The following is a 12,325-nucleotide window of genomic DNA, read 5'->3' on the forward strand; positions in this document are numbered from 1 at the left end:
GTGGAGTACATAGGGGAGATGGTGTAGGTGGTGCTGGTGTAGTGGTGTAGGTGGCAGGTGGTTTAGTGGTGTAGTGATTGGCGTAGGTGGTGTAGTCAATGACCGAATCTGCATTTGATCTAATAATGGTTCAATCTGTAGTAGTCAATGACCTTGATTTGCTTATCATCACTAGTGCACATACTTATGTGCTATGACCGAATACAGGTATGCAGTATTTGTTTGGCAAAATATGCTGACAACGATGAGCTGCGGGAGCTTCCATGCAACCATTTCTTCCACATGGAGTGTGTGGATAAATGGATAAAGATCAATGCTTTCACTACAAGAAATGAGTTTTAGCAACGCTTGCAAGCATAGCCAATACTAGCAAAACTGTAGCAAAAGCTCATTTGCTTACGCCTTAAGTGGCGCTGCCAAGGCGTTGCTGAGATAGTGGCTAAAGTAAAAGCTTATGGGCAACGTTAAAAGCGTGGCTAATACTCTTTCTACTATCCACATTTAAAAGCATGGCTGAAAGATCTAAAAGCATAGTTGATAATATTTTCAGGCTGCATTTTGTAAAATGTATATTTATGTCTAAAAAAATCATTAGCAACCGCTTTAGAAGCTAAAGCAAATCCATCTGCAACCTTTTCAAAGCGTAGCAAAAGGGAAACTATTGGCTACACATTCTCATGCGTTGCAAATAGAATTACATTAGCAATGCTTCAAAGCGTAGTATGAAGTATGAGCTTTGGCAACAGATGGACATGGACCGCAAGAAAAGAAAAAACTACATTTGCAACCATTTGAAACGTGAGCTGAAAGGGGGACATTTGTTACACTCTTATGCGCGTTGCAAATAGAATTGCAATAACAACGCTTTTAAAGCATAGCATGAAGTTTTTTTTTATGTTTCAGTTCTCTTTGGTTTTGTCTACACATTAGCCGTGAGCGAAAGACAATGTGTGGTTTAATATAATATCGCTTTTTAGCAATGCTTTAAAGCGTGAGGTAAAGACTTGAACTGGGTGGATGTTGTTTCATCATTAGGCATGTTTATTAGCATAGCAAAAGCCCTTACAAATTTGTCGTGTTTTTAATTTACCCTGTTTAGAAATTGGTAGCAAGCAATAAATGTAATCCAACAAAACCTTTCCATAAGCTAAATAAACAAAAGTCATACACTTCTCCAAAAAAGTTATGACTGCATCCAAAATGTCACCCAAAAAAGTTATGACTGCATCCAAAATGTTGACGTTAAACTTGTCATAGAAATTTTGTCCAACTTCGAATCATAGCATTCATTCTTCCCATGAACCCCATAGTCCTCCCTCACATCTTTAAGACATTAGACCCCATGACTTGAACTCTGCAATTGGAAAAGAGGTAGTGAGATTAGGGAGCCAGCAGAAAAAAATGGCAGCAGAAAAAGAGATGGCAGCAGAAAAAAATGGCAGCAGAAAAAGAGATGGCAGCAGAAAAAGATGCTAAGGAAATGTACTTGTTTTTCTTGCTCAAAATCTATGTCACCAAGTATGAAGTATATCCTTAAACAGTTAACAAATCATTTATAGACAATGATATGCAATGACTCCAATAAGTATATGATGAAGTTATGCACTTAAGTTACTTTTTAAATTGTTCCTCAAAATCATCATGTATTTAATTATCAGGAAGTGGGATCAGTTTAGAACTATGTTCTCCAGCTTATAGTATATACATCAATGCATGATGTTGCGTGTACAGGGTGGTGCTTTGAATCCTTTTATTGGCCAGCACAAGGACAGACACAAACTAATTATTCGCTTCATCACAATAATCCAATGTTCTCTAGTTAATACTTTCAATCTTCCCTTCCTCTCTATCAACACATATTCAAATATCAGCCTCACCTCTCTCTTTCAGAAAGACATGTGGGCTACTGGGGTACTAGCTAGGAACTACGGTTGAAGTTTGGAAAAGGAACAAGGTGGCATAAAATATGGATGATAAAATATGCAATAGGTTAATTCTTACCACATGAGCACCGGTGAATTGCGACATAAGAAATTCAAGTTTCGATTCAGATGCAGCTTTCAAACTCTACAACTCCTCAACCCTTAGGTCAGTGTCAACTAAACGAGTTGTGAGCTCCTCAAAGACGTTGTTCGGGACTCATGTGCATGTCTCTCGGCAGCCTCGCTCTCTCCTTCTAAGCTCCTCCACTTCGAATTACGGTAAGCTGAGGAAGATGAGATTGGCTCCACGCCATGCCCAAGCCCACGATTGTAACCTGGTTTCTTACCCAATACCATTTCAGCTATCTCATCCTCAGTCCTAGGTTCAGAGCCTTCTTCCAAAGGCTGAGACTTTATCTCCAACATCTTGTTCTGTAAGTTTAAATTCCAGGGAAAAAATGCAGTGTCAAACACTACTTTCTAGTAACTCGTATGTTTTAAATTATACATAATAAGTGAAATCAAAGACATGTTTATTACATAATTCTCTTCAGCCACATGACTAGCCCATCCTTTCCTGGCATTAAAGTACATCATACGATAGAATTCAATCCTACCAGGTTCTTGTCGAAGTTTACGGATCACTTGTGAACACGCGTTCGAAGATAAAAAACAGTGAGGATTAGTATGTCCACTAGCTACCACTAGTATGTTCACAAGATAAAAACAGATGAGGATAAATACATATAGAACTAGCAATGTAGAAAAATAATAATAATGCAAGAATATATATCCAATATGACATCACACAATTCCTATTATATAAAATAGAAGTCCTCAAAGCATAATCATACTTAAAACAAAGATATGATTCCATACAAAACCACTTCTATAACTAATCAACAAACATTTAAATAAATAGTGTCATTTATTCAAGGAGTAACACGTTTGTACAGGAGCATTGAATTTAATTAAAAAACAAAGAATGTCAGCTGTTTCTATACCTTTTCCTCACGGTAGTTTGAAAATGACTTTGAACCACCACGATGGTGCACTACTTTTTTCGCACAGTTTCCCTTGTTTTGCACACTGAGTTTCTGCCATGATAATTTTCCATTATAGTACAACATAATAAGATTAGGATAGTGCAATCTAAAGCAACTTTTACCTTGAACTTGTCAGTTTCGAACCACGTAGTAATCTTTTCCCAATCTTCCAGTGAGACACCATCATATGGCTTTTCACATCTCCGGCGGTCACTTCCAGCCTTTTTGTAGAACTTATGCAATCTGCAACGGAATTCCCTGAACCGCTGGCCTAGAAACCTAGTGACAGCCCTTTCCACATGCGAGATATGCAAATCAATGTCAAACTTTGTCTACAAATAAAATTTGGTTGAGAGGGTTAGTAATAAGAATTTAGTACAACAACCAATATATATATATATATATATATATATATATACAACTACTATATAGAGATTTATTACCAAAATATGCTCATGCATAGTGGTAATAGCAGGCCAGTTCTTCTTCTTGACCAAAATCCAGTTTTGAAAAGACAAAGGATGCGCTTGCGGCAATGTATGCCAACCTCAGTAGCAAACTGCGAACTCCACCTTCCAACCGATCTCAACATCCCAGGTGGTATCTCAATTCTAGGCTTCTGCTCACTCTATAATTGTTAAGAGTATTATTTATTGCCTTGCCTCTTCTTTTTACTCTCGATAAGGTCGGCTTAATTATACCAAAATTAAACCAACATAAAAAAGATGATCTAATTTATAGTTTGTAAATACGAAAAACTATTATCTTACCAACACTATACACATTCCTTGGAATGACTGACTATGCAACTGAGTTTGGCACCTGCCCACTGATAGCTCTCAAAGATCGTCCACTTGGTGCCATGATCGACTTCACCAAAAATTTATGTTTAAATAAACTATCACAAGATATGTATCTTAGCAAAACCATACTAGCAACTTATACTAGCAATAAAAATAATATTCCCATAAATTTTTCAATGCCTTGTAAACTCTCAACCAACTTAGCAAAACCACAAACTAGTAATAATGCTTCCAGAAATTACATACTTATAAATGTAAAACAATCACAACTAAACAAAGGGGATATTCTAAACTGTACAAAGTAGGAACAAAATCAGTACCAACATTATTCCTCATCTTTCAAAACTCTACTTATACAATTTGATACGATTAGAATCATCAAAACTCTACTTATACAATTACAATTATACAATTTTGCATTATAATCATCTAAAGCTTTAAACTTTAGATGTTTAACGTCTAAATTTTCTCGAATTAGAATCATCTAAAGCTTTAGACTGGCGTTTAAATGAAAATGAGAGGAGATATTTCACTTACCAGTGAAAAGGAATAATGCTAGAAGTGAGTGTGTGCAGGTTTTATTAGTGAGTGTTATGTGTTCTTTCTTTCTCCTTTTCTAATTAGATTTTTCAATCGAGAGAGAGAGAGAGAGATGGAGAGAAGTGGAAGTGACTAAGTGAGTGTGTGTGCTGGAACTCTGAAGAGGAGAGAGAGTGCCGGTTTTATTAGTGAGTGTGTGTTCTTTCTTTCCCTCTCTAATTTGATTTTTTCACTGAAAAAATAGGCGCTAAAGTGAAAACAAGCGGTGGGAAGTAATGAAAAAAATATTTAGTGAAAAAATTTGCCGCTCAAGTTAAAAGAAGAGCGCGGGAAGTAGTGAATGGCACGAAGAACAAAAGGGTTACAAATAGATAGGGTGTCACTTTTTCCACCAATTTTGATTTTTCTTAAATTTGATCTGATATTTCTCCAAATTTGTTAATGATATATGCATTCCGATATTTGAAATTCTAATGTTCGACAAAGATTGAATCTGAATCTGTTTTCAAAATCTGATCCGATTCAATCCAATTTTGTCAAAAACGATCCGATCCGAAATTTAATTATGAATTTATTTCCGATTGTTTAACACATCTTGACCATCCATCTATATACTAATGGTTAATTAGTGTGTTACAAATAACAAGATTTATGACAATCAAAGTCTGCGATCACATTGGCGCCATTATTGTTAAGTATATTGTTGATCGAGTACTTAAGTTGTACATGGTATGTATAGTAGTAATGGCTAATGGACAGCAAGTTTACACTTTAAAATTTTTAAGTTATGTGTTTTAGTTAATGGATGAGTCAAATCAAGATCAAACACTACTTGCTCATTTCATTCAAACAAATCACGTGATAATTGGGAATTTGTTGGAGAAAATTGAAGAAGAACCAAATTGGGTGGCTCAAAACCTGGACATAAGGTGAAGAATCATTCAAGAGGTGCAGCCCATGATAAATTGATTTCCGATTACTTCTCCAACCATTCTATCTTTGAGGATGATGATTTTCGTACCAGATTTCGCATGCGCCAAAGCTTGTTCGAGCGTATATACTTTGCCGTTGTAAATCACGATGATTATTTCAAACAAAAGCGTGATGCTGTCTTGACACTATATAAGTTGCTCAATGTATACAACAATATATAAGTTGTGCACGACACTATATGATATGTTCGTGGGCAGTTTATATACGACAATGTATAAGCTGTGTATGACACTGTATAAGCTGTGCATGACACTATAACAAAGAAAGTTTATATACGACAATGTATAAGCTGCCCAACAAGAGTATGAATATTCAATGTTCATTGAAATTTCATTTGCCACAAGGAAAAAAATGAGGTAAACAAACACTGGCAAAACCGACAAATCTCATATTTTCCCACTAGAAATTTATGCAAACAAACAATGGCAAACAGAAAATTTTCCACTAAAAATTTACCTGGCAAATCTCTAATGGGAAAACCCTGGCAAATCTCATATTTTCCCACTAGAGATTTGCCGGTAAACAAACAGAGCCTTTAGATAATTGCATATGATGACTGAAAAACTGTATCAATCCCCAATGAAGTCATTTCTCTCATTCTCTTTCTAATTCCTGTGATTTCCCCACATGTGCTGAAATTAGTTGAAATCATCTTGAACTGCGTGTTCTAATGGTGTACATCTGGAGGTGGTCTTGTTTTTGAATTGCAGATTAACCTTGACTATGTCATCATGCATGCATGACAATTTATGTGTTTACAGCCTGAAATTACTGAGTTACAGTTAATTGTACCCTTTGTTTTTAAATAATACAGTTACCAGCGGGGAGGCTTCTTATGAGTCGGCAAGGGCATTTATCCTTTCTGTTACTCTGAGGACAGTGAGACTCAGTGTAAGGTTCTTTTAAAATCTTATACAAGTTCATTTGGGACACTGCAAGTCATGGAGAGTGGATCAAAATAAATGAAGGTTGGTCAGCATATTGGTAGGATATTCCTGCAAGTGCTATGGTTTCTTTAAAATTCTTATTCGTGCTATGTCCCAAAGATCACCATTGATTACGAGGAGATTACAAGAAGCAACTGACCTTTGTTAATAGGGATTTTGCATAGGTGGTGAACCTGAAAATAGAGCATGCATGCACCACAACAGGTAGTCCCTAAAAACCCAAGTTTTTCCTTTTTGCGTAAGTTCCTCCATGCATACATTTTTATCAATTGGGATTCATTCTTGTACAGAAAATAAAATAAATACATAAGATAAAAACATTTGAATTCTGGAGTTCAAAATTTTATTTCATTTAATTGAAGGATTTAGCTTGGTGATCCTATACATAATAGTAATTTCATACTTTTTGGTGGCTGCAGTTGTCACCACTTTTCTCTAAATTAGTAAATTATAATATGATGATTACTTAGTGCTTACAATCTATTAGTGATCCTCATCTATTAAACATGTGCATTGGGACTTTTATATATTTATATTTTGGGTCTAACCAGGGCATGATATCCAAACTATTCTATTTATCTCTTGACTAGTTTTACCAAAATTGAAATGTACATAGATATTTGAAAACAATTACACTTAAATATTTGAAGACAATTACACTTAAATATGGCATTATTTTCGAGTTGAAGTTTAACTTAATAACTTCAGTTTTTCTTGGGTATTGTTTTTGTTTGTGCAAAGTGCGAAACCATATGATAAAAGTTAAAAATTATATGTACATCAGAACAGCCATGATCCACATGTGCCACCTTCAGCATCTTTTGAGGTCTCTAAAACTACTTCTGCGATCACACCCAGAACAGTTACTTATTCGCACACCTCTTCTTTATATGCAGCACATACCTTATTTCAATGTACACATGAAGTTTTAATCATAATTGAACCTTAATCTCTCTGTCTGGACTGTAGAAAGGTAACCATATTCGATACAGAGATATGCATATAAATATAAGTCCCTGTTTCAAAAAACTTTTGTGCACCTATGACTTTTTCTTCTTGTTACTCTTTGGAGGTATCTGTCAGCCGAAATACTAAGGGGTCGTTTGTTTTTCTGAGCCTATGAATCTTTGAATCTTTGAATCTTTGAATGGCTCATCCTCCAATGCTAAATGCTGATTCTTTGAATTCTAAAAACATGTTTGTTTTATGTTAGAATAATCAGCTCAAGGAGAAATATAAATAATTCATTAGGACAATTTTATTCTTGCTATCTATTTTAAACACTAACTTGATTTTTTGTTAAACAAAATATATATTATATTTGAGGAGAAGAGATGGATTATCGAAAAAAATAAATGATAAATAAATTTATTTAAAATATCCTTTCACAAATATATTTTAACGGTTTATTTTCATATTTTGTTTATTTTAAGAATATATATATGTAATTCTATTTTTAACAAAGTGGATATCATTCACCCAAAAAAATGAAAAAACCCGTGACGCCAACATCAAATTTTGAAGAACCTATTTTGAAGCCATAAAAGTCAAGGTAGGAAATTATATGGGTTCTTGAGATTGGGTTCTTAAGAAAGGGCAAGAAGGGACTTTCTTGTTTCAAGTATTAGAATTCAGCATTCAGAAGAAATTTTGGTGCTGAATGCGGAATGCTAAAATTACCACTGAATGCTTAAACTACTTAAAAAAAACAAACAAGTTTTGAGCCTCTGAATGCTTAAAACTTAAGTTTAAGAGGCTCTGAATGCTGAATTCAAAAAAAACAAACAACCCCTAAAACCAATTATAAGTGCTTGTGTTCCTTTTGCAGTTGAGAGCATAGTGTTTATCTTCCCATAGGAGGTACTGACTTGTTTGCGTATGAGGAACTTAACTATGGTGCAAACTTTGTCAGCCATAATACCATCCCAATTGTAAGGGTTTGTCTTTTGCAGTGAATAGCATTGGGCTCCTCAGATGTGGATATTTTGGAGCCTGAGCACTTATCTTACAAGATCACTGTTGATATTTAAAAGATTACTAGGCGTGACTGACTGTGGAATGTAAAGCACCAAAAGGTAATAAATGATCTAGAAAATAAAACATCTTGTTGGGTGTGTGTTTTCAATTATATTTATGCATGTACACTTCTGATCCATTTCTTTTTACTTCATCTTTCAGGGTTCCAAACAACGGTACACTCCTTTTATCCGATTCCTTTGTTGGGCCCTCAAATACTAGTTTTATTTCTATATGGACTGTCAACATAAGTTATAAGTAAAGTCGAAATGAAAATGTGTGTGCAGGAAACACAGTGCCACTGTGACTTCTTAATTATTTGTCTAGAAACTCAGTTCCTTGAACAGCTGAAGAGGACTAGAATCTGAATTACTGTTCTAATACCAAGCCACTTATGGGATCCAACAATCTTATGCATCTTTAGTTCCTTACAAACAGGTTGGAACATTTGTTTTGTTTTTTCTTTACAATTTCTTATGAAGATCTAAATATTTTACTTCACTCAAGGTATGTTAACCTCTCCAACTTTCAATTTTCATCCACAAAGCTATATCTTCCTCTTGTATTATTTTTTTAGTGATTTTAAGCAAACTATTTACATGTAGTTTCGTTATGCAATTCTTCATATTGTATTCTAATATTTCGTAAGGATTTCTTTCTTGATTGGTTTTTTCACCTTGTTACTTTTTGCGTGTTTATTTGGATATATCTGCTTTTTTCATGTATATTCTAGAAGTCCCCCATTTTTAGGTGAGGTTTGATGGTGGGAGGAGATTTGCGTAGCTTAAAGGTTAGTGAATATGTGTTTAAGGAGAACTATTCTGCCTTGTTTTAGTTTTGGATTGTTCTAGCATGAGGTTTTATTTTAACAGAAACAGGAGACGACCCATTGCACTTGTTTTGGTTACGAATTTAAGTATACGTTTCTAGCGCAATGATATGGCCACTTGTAGGTTGTCAAAGCTTGGCAGACCTTTTTCTCAACAAAAATGTTTCTGTAGCATTGGCAATATATACATTTTGTGGCTTTGTTTGTTGTAGAGCAATAGTTTGCTCTGTGACTGGATTCTATTGGAAACGATCCTTGAGGAGTTAAGAATGTACCCGTTTCCTCATTTCAATCTCACTAAATAATCCGTGGATGCCTAATGCAATAAAAGAAAAATATTTAGCTTGCATCATGTTTCGTTAGTGGGAATATCTACCATGACAACCAAAGACCTCAATACCCTTTCAGAATCTGATTCTTTTCTTGGTCTGCTACCTTGGAAGAATCTCGGCAATGAACCATCTTTGAAAAGGAAAGATCAACTTGAGTTCCTGCATGGTATTCTTGGAGACAATAAATTGTCTTACAAATGGTGGCCAAACTCTAATGAGATACTTAGGAAGGTTGAAACTTAGAAGCTGCGTAAAAAGTAAAAAGAACTACTTGGTTGTGAAAGCATTACTTTTAAAAGATCTTAATTGATTATATCGAGATATTCATCCCTTTGTGCTGTTATATTAACAGCATATGCTGTCCTATATGACCTTGGTTGTTTAACCATTCTGACCTATTGTTAGAGTCGGTGAGCCAAATCATACTTTCAACTCTCTTAAAATTGTTGGTACTGGGATCCTCTTGCATTGCTGTAATTAAGGGAAATATTGTATTTCTCCTGTCTTTTTCTAGTTTGATATTTCCAGAACCTGTTATTATTTTCTCTTCACTCTCTTTTGTATACGTCAGGGACTGCACAGGTCTCAATGACCAAAGTGCTATGTTAAGGCATTTTAAATGATTTATGTGTGTCTTCTTATGTGTACTACACAATATCATTGAAAGAAAAATCTTCTTATGTTTACTAGTTATCTTATAACTCTTGCATTCTGAAAGTGTCATTTAATGTCTACCGGTTTCTGACCTTGGTATGATCTCCATATTAGATCCTACTGTCATCAAAATAATGACACTGTCAGCAAGGGATTATAAGTGCATCAGTCAAATTCAACTAGTCCACCACAAAGCAGCAGCTCCAGCTTCCCAAAAACGCTATGGAATTCTCATGGTCAGAACGTGCCTTACTGCTGCCTCAATAGTGACATCTTCATTAGGCCCACTCGTTCTTCGTGCCCCATCATCTCTGGTAGTGAAGTGCCAGCTTACCCATTCTAATGCCGCACAAAAGTCGGAGGAGATGTTTGCGCCACATCGAGACAAGCTGACCACAAGCACCTTTAGCACCGCCTTGGGATTCTGGAAGGGAAATCTTTGCAATGAGCTTTGGCAGGAGAAGGTATTTGCGGTCACTAGGTGATTCAATTGCTATTGCAGCCAGGGCTGCCAAGGATTGGGGAGTGCTCAAAAGCATCACTGGTCGAGGTGTGAGCTTCTTAGGGTTTGCCATCCATTGGAAGAAAAATTTCAGTGGCTTGGAGCCTCTCCAGATGGGCTGCCCAGGAGGTGGTCAAGTGTCCATGTAACAAGGGAAAAGCTGAACTTGGTCTACCCTGGGCAACAATGCCTTTCTATTATATGCCTCAGGCACAGGGTCAGATGGAGAAGTGTAATTTCTGTTCGCAGCATGAGATCTTGGACAGAGAATGGGTTGATCTATATTGTTCGACTCCAAATGAAAGCAATATGTTTCATGTCTGTAGGGAACGGGAATATTGGGAACTGATGAAAATGATTTTGCACCAGTTTTGGTGGGACAATATTCTTCCTGCAAGGGAACTAGTATATCTCTGGGAAGGGAAGAAGATGCAAAGGCCTATATGCCAGCGTCCACACAGGCAAACAGGGTTGATGATTGCTAAGAATCTGAAGTTGGCAGCAGAGGCAAAGTTGCTTTGCAGGGAAATTGCGGGTCATGTGGAGTTTTACGGGTATTGATTCAAGTCATTTAACAAAAGAAGGGTGTCTAACTTTTGTGTTACTTTGTTTCTTTTAGTTTTCAGATAGCAATAGCTGATTCTATCATTCGATGTACGTGTACACTAGCCTCAAGGACTCAATTGTATACTTACTATTTCGAATCCATGTTATAAAATCATTCCATTCTTTTGTTCTCCTAGAAGTGGTAACTTATGGATAATTGATATATATCATGAATAGTGTGTTTAGGTCCCATTTCATAATTGGCACTGTCAGTTATAGCTTGTTAAAGTTTTTATTTCTTGACTGAAAGTGCTCTATGTTTGGCAGTATCTATTTGCCCTGCCTTACCATGGTGAGCCCTGAAGTCAGTATACTACATGAGAAATGAAACAAACTTAGGGCCTGTTTGTAATCAGAAGTTTAGATGTATGGAAGCTCTGCTCATTTTCGTTCAGGGTCATATTGGATTGAATCGTGGTTTCTAACAGATTTCCATGTTTTTAAGAGTCCCAATTCTTGATTTTCCGAAGTTCAACTTGATACAAATAAGCAATATGTTCCAACTCCATAAATAGACAAATTGGCGGAGCAAAGTTAGAACTGCGAGAAGTTTAAGATTGACTTGCTATATGGATGTTGGCAAGTTGGCAAGCGAGCTTCCAAAGAGTAGAACCTTGGTTTAAAAACCCTTTAAACAATCCTAAATAAAGTCAAACAGAAAATATCGCTGACTGTAAGAGGTCGAGTTCATGAGCATGAATACAGACATTCCTTTTAGTGGTACAAAACTGAGAAGCTGGGGTGTTGGGAGCAATTTTATCTCCATCTTAAAACCCTTTTTTAATAGTTAGGCTACTGGGGAGTGAGGAGAAGCCGCTTCATGTAAATACAAAAACTGTATGTCACTGGTAGATGAATGCACGCACTCAATTTCTTGTAGAACTGGAATGCTTGTCATTTCGTATTGCCACACAAGTTAGTCCTGAAGGATTTCGCTCAACATAGCACTACACTAGTTTCTTGAGAAGCAGGCAATCCTGATACATATCGGGCAAACCTGATACAGATCCTTCTGGTTTTGTTATTGTTTTCCCTAATGCAGTTAAGCCAGCAAACAATAATAGCTCGGGTTGACGCTTCCATTTCTACTTGCACTCTGTTTCTCTTAATTTGGTTTTGCAATCCTATCTGTTTT

At 36.0% G+C, this 12,325-nt stretch overlaps 1 pseudogene across 1 annotated transcript in view; it reads left to right on the top strand.

Annotated features, from left to right (window-relative positions):
- LOC147495488 (uncharacterized) overlaps positions 1 to 11,322 on the top strand; it is a 28,072-nt pseudogene extending 16,750 nt beyond the window's left edge. The window contains exon 2 of the transcript XR_015197523.1: positions 10,197 to 11,322. The product of XR_015197523.1 is annotated as an uncharacterized LOC147495488 (transcript). The remainder of the gene's footprint in view (positions 1 to 10,196) is intronic.
- The last annotated feature ends 1,003 nt before the right edge of the window (positions 11,323 to 12,325 follow it).

Source organism: Coptis chinensis, chromosome 6, assembly GCF_015680905.1.
Source record: "Coptis chinensis isolate HL-2020 chromosome 6, ASM1568090v1, whole genome shotgun sequence".
In the NCBI taxonomy this organism is placed as follows: Eukaryota; Viridiplantae; Streptophyta; class Magnoliopsida; order Ranunculales; family Ranunculaceae; genus Coptis; species Coptis chinensis.